Raw genomic sequence first — 6,000 nt, forward strand, 5'->3', positions numbered from 1 at the left:
TGTTTTGAGGTTGATAGAAATCTACCTTAGAGCAATCAGCTTAGAATGGTTGTTTTTGAAAGTGTGCATGTTATTTTTTTTCTATACTTTAAACAAATAAGTATTTCTGAGGTGTGAATTATTCCACATAATTTTAACTAAAATTAGTATTCAGCTATATATGAGGTTCATTTTATGAGGTGTAAATGAGGTTAAAACTGAGGTTTACTGATGAGATCATTTTTGGTGCAAAACATAACCGCATTTTCTATTTCAGGTGCATTTCTTACACATGTCAACTACAAAACAACACCAAAAACACCTTATTTTTTGTAAGGGTTAAAGCATTTTAAAAACAGTTATTTTGTTCATAAAAGTAACTTCAGTATATGGTCAAATCACTATTCTCTATTCTCTCCAAAATAAAACAAAGGATCTGGCAATATCGAGAGATTAATACACTCTACCGTCAATTGCTTCGTTTATTTCTGTTCCAGAAAACCGAATTCCTCGAACATCAACTTGTTATCCACTTGGAGAAACTACACAATCAACGTTCGAGGAGTTATAGGGAAGTGGAGAACTTGTTTTAGTGCCACGAAAATCTAAGGACTTTTCCCCATGTCTTAAGAGAATATTAATTAAGGAGAAAGAAAACTCAAGGGATTTAGGAATAAACTCCTGATACTATAGAATAACAAAAAACAGTATTCTCTCCTTTTAATTTAAAAGTTTTTTTCTTATTCATTAATTCCTATATTATAAAATATCTAAAAAAAAGTTAAAACATTTATTATTCTTTACTATTAAAAATTAGCAGGTGAAGAATTATGTTAAAAATGTTATCAAACTAAAATGATTTTTTATGTTTATATAAATATGACGGACTTTGGCAATATAGTTATAATTCGCATTTTTTTCCTTAAAAGCACAGCTTTACATCAAGCTATTAGTTTGCATTGTTTCCCGATAGGTATTTTTCACCTTTCTAGAGTTTCCACTTGATAACAACTCAATACAACGAAATATCCTGAAACTTCTACCTACATGCTTCTCTTTAAAAATTTATTTATCAGAATAGTTCTTAAGAACGTTCTCAGAACAGCATGAAAATGTGTCTCAAAACATTTAAATCTGCTTTGCTCCTTGCTATTTATTTTCCTAAAAATGTAGCCCGAATTACATCTACAGAACTATTAAAATATTTACTGAAATCCCTTGAGTTACGTATGCATTAAATATCCTTAAAACCTAATGTATTTTAATATGTTTAAGTATTAAATCGTATTAAACGAGGGCTGTGTACGTTGATTGTTTAATAAACATAATGGAAAGGCACTAGATATCTTGAATTTGTTTGGTTTAAAATAGGCGAAATATTGTTGCATTTAAATATTTAAACCCGAAAGTTTTTAAACTGTTTTATAAGAAAGTTATATAAATATATATGATATTTAATGATAAATATATGATATTTTTGCAATGCTTAATTGAAATAAAAAATTTTAAAATATTCCGGAGAAACATCCCGGAGGATGATCCGAAGACATGCCATCACAATTTTGATCCTCTGCGGAAGGGATGGCAACCCCGCTTCGGTAGCCCCTTCAGTATACCTGCACGCGAAGTCGAGCACTTTACGGTAGCACAGTTTAACGAGGACCAATACCGCACACCCTCGGTCCCTACGCAGACTGATCCAAGTAGTCACCCACCCGCACACTGACCGTAGCCAGTGATGCTTGACTTCGGTTATATATATATTATATTTTAACGCGTGTCTAACGTGTGGGGTATGATCCAAACATCTGCCACAGAATAAAAAAATAATAAAAATTAAATTCTTGATTAATTTTTTGATTTTTAAATAGAATACTCAATAAAAATAAAACTATATTTAGTTTAGTTAATAGTTCTATTTTATAAATATCTCCTTTACTGATTAGTTATTTATCTACTAGTGTCTTTAAAACCATTCCCTCCTGTTTCATTCTTTATTTTAAATTTAAAAGAAATATATCTAGATCATTTACAAAAAACAAATGCAATAAATAAATGAATTTAAAAAGTTATGCAATAGATTTATCTTTCAAAATATTATTTAAAAAAATTTAAATTAAAATGTATTTTCCATAAATATGTTCTAAAACAAACACTATTTTTGAAGATAAACAGTTAAATTACTACAATACTCTAAATCCAGTTGCAATTCTAAGGTAAACGACCTCATATTTTTCTGAATCGGAATAAATAATGCTGATTCCTTCCAGCATTAAGAACAAAAGTTAAACAAATTGTACCTCACTCCCTATGACAGATTATTCATTTATTCACGCAGAACGTTAAATAGGAGATGAGGAATTGTTCTGAAAGTGTGCCAAAAACACAATTTTCTGAAAAATTGCCAGACATAACAAAGAAAAATTGAACATCGTTATGTGAAGAAGAAGAACTTAAAGCCAGATAAATGAAAGAAGCATAATTTCAAAAACTCTGGAATAGAAATTTTCAATGTTTGTGTGTCGTAAATCGTGTGTTTTCACCACTGAAGTGTTTTATTTATTTTTTCATGTTTGCGTTGTTGATGATCAAAAAGAGCAAAAAAGCTTTTGATATCATAAGTTCTCGAATCGCAAAAAAAAAAAATCTTTGATTTTACAAGTACCACATTATTTAAGAAACTTTATATTATAGAAAATTTAATAATAATAAAAAAAAATCATAATCTTGTTTTTTAGTTTATTTTATAATTTATCCTATCATTTATTTATGTGAAGGATAGGAAATAGGAAGTTTCTGAAAACAATATATGAAAAGTTGTTTCTGTAAGACAAAGGAATGTTCCGATGGAACATGCATTTTCAATAATTTTTTTTTTTTAAATGTATATTGCCATCAATGAATGAAATGTTGGCAATATATAGAATTCCTAGTCACTTTTTAGAATGCTTGGCACTTTTAGGCAAACTATGAATTATGAGAATTTTCTCATAGTTCTTTTATTTATAGAATAGGAATAAGATTCTATTCCATAGAATGATAATTTCTGTTGCTAGATATTCTCTAGAATGACAACTGTTTTTCAATACAAAAAATGAAATATGGAAATTGTTATATGTTTAGAATACCTGCAGGTTTTTTTTAAATTTTATTTTATTACCGGTGTTGAGCAGCCGATCCAATTCTGAGTTTACAACCATCAATGTTCGACTCCGTAGTCTTGTAATTTTGAACCCATTCGAGAAGACAAGGAAACTCCGAGATCAAGCATAACTAGCTAACTAGCCTCCGTGGAAGACTGACCTCCCTGACAGCAACGGGATTATAACCTATGATCTGTTATCACTGAGAATATTTCAAGTTGAGAATATTTTAAGTCAGCACTGTGTTCGATGCGAGCCAGGAGCAGATTTAGTTTCGACCAGCCAACGCCCTGGATTCGAATCCTAGGTTACTTCATTGGAAGGCGATCACTCTGTTTCCTGAACCATCTTACTTACCACTTTAACCTTTTTGCTAGCCTTCATATGTAATGTATGGGTAATATGGAAATTATTAGTTGTACAATACTTAGACGAATCGTCATTTGTCATTCCATAGAACACTTGTAAGTATTTCATTTGTCATCATATCGGCATTGTAGGAACTATTAATAATTTTATAATCTGTCATTAAGTAATTTTGCATAATGTCTATGTAATTTGGGGAATAGTAACTTAATATATAGTATTACATTTACATATCTATATTACACTATATTACTTATATATCTAACAGATCTAAATATCTATATTATATATTACACTTTTCCAATCGATTTCAGGCATTCAATACATACAATAAAATGGCAAATTTTATACATAGACGATAATATATTTAATGGCGTTCGAGAAATGGTTTTGACTTCATCTGTCTCCATTTACTAAACAGTATCCCTACAAACAAATCATAGATGATATTTAATATCATCAAACGTTGCAATAATAGAAAAATCAGAATTTTGTTGTAATTTATTTTATAACTTTATGAGATAAATTATTTGTAACATAGGATGTATTATTTAGAAATCATGTGAAGACACGTCTTAGAAAAAGTAAGGAAAGTAAATAAGATAATAAAAAAAGAGTTGCAAAAATTGTGCTGCTTTTTAAAATTTTCGGAGGCTGATAGACTTATGTAATTTGTTTACATTTTTATTTGATGTAGGAGACTATAAAGAACACAATTCTGATTGACAACGTTTTTCTAAAAATTTAAATAACACAAAATTCTGCCCAACACAATTCGTATCTTCATCTTGTTGAATGCAATAAAAAATTAATCAGTCCGAATGAATATTTGGATTTTGCAGGTGAATGAATAATGCTGTATTCTATGTTTTAAACTACTATTAAACAAAAATCTGAATTATTTGTAAATTTATGTACTTATTTTTATTTATATTCTTTTAAATGAAAAATGAAAGGAATTTTTTTTTGAAAATTATCGTATTTTATTGGGGTTTTTTTTCTGTGATATAATCCTAACTAACAATAAAATTTTTTTTAAGCACAAAGTTCAGATGTTCATTTGATTTCATGAATATTCATGTTTTTTATGTTTTACTTCAGCTAAATTCTCTTAGTTTTAATTTTTTTTTATTTTGAAAGATATACATCTACAAAGAACTATTCACAAAATCAACAGAACACAATAAATCACCAAAATTTTAATAACCGTTCGAGGTATTTGTTGAAATTTTTTAAAGAAATTATTCGAATTCTTTTTATCATTATCAAGGCTGACAAAAAATGCTTTTCAAACGAATAAAATCTACTTTAATATTTATTAATAAACGAAGAAAATTTAATTTTTTTGACTCAGAAATCTTAATGAAAACCCTATTTATAGTTAATTGCATATTTATTTATTCAGCCTAATTTTACGTTCATCATTAACATATTTAAATATATTAATCAAATTATTTGATGTGTGCAGAAGCTTAGTAAATAATAAAGACTCCTTCTTACCGAAACTAATTTTTATTTGTCTTAAAATTCAGTGCAAATATAATTAATTTTTCATCATTTTGTAAAATTTAGATCTATCTTTATGTAGCTTTCTCATCGTGTTTTCTAAATGCAAGAGGAAACAAAAATCACAAATAAAAGTCTAAAATGTGAAATGGTATAAATAAACATCTAATATAAAAATGAAAATTGGAATTTATATGTGTAACGTAAATTGTATATATGCATAAAAAAATAAGCAGTAAGATTTAAAAGAGCTTTTAGTTTGATAGAAGAATTATATAAATTAGTAGATTTAAATATTTCATCTAGAAAAGGAAAATCGCTATGATAAACATTAAAAGAAAGATTTGTAATGCTTGCTTTCTCTTTTTCTTCTATGCGTATAAAGATAAACAATGAGATTTAAAAAAGTTTTTAAGTTTTATATATGAATTAAACTACTTGTTTTACTCATTCCAATTAAAAAACAAAAATAGCTGTGATAAAAAAATTATACATAAATAGTAATATTTAAAACAGCTTTTAATTTAATTTACGAGTTGCACTTTTAGCTTTAAGCATTTCAAATAAAAAAACAGAAAATTATTGTCATAAGAATTGAAATCATGAACTAAAAGGGCATGTTTATTTCCTGTTTCCCCTTTTTTATGTATGAAAAAATAAATAATGATATTTCAAAAGCTTTTAGTTTAATAAACGGATTAAACTATTTGTTTTAACTACTCCAGTGACAAAATAAGAGTTTCTGTCATAGAATAGGAACTAACAAAGAAGGGTAATTATCTGTTTCCTTTTTTTACTGTTTAAAAGAAATAGCAAGTTGCAATATTTAAGGGAGTTTGTAGTTTAGTTTAAGAATAAAATTATTAGCTTTAAACATTTCAATTACAAAATAAAAAAATTTGTCATAAAAATAGAAATTGCATGGCATGTTTATCACCTGTTTCTTTCATTCCTCTATGTATGACATGCAAATAGTTCATTACTTTATTACGAAGCAAATACAAGA

Source organism: Parasteatoda tepidariorum, chromosome 2, assembly GCF_982258835.1.
Source record: "Parasteatoda tepidariorum strain Cologne lab strain chromosome 2, Ptep-v5.0, whole genome shotgun sequence".
Classification (NCBI taxonomy): Eukaryota; Metazoa; Arthropoda; class Arachnida; order Araneae; family Theridiidae; genus Parasteatoda; species Parasteatoda tepidariorum.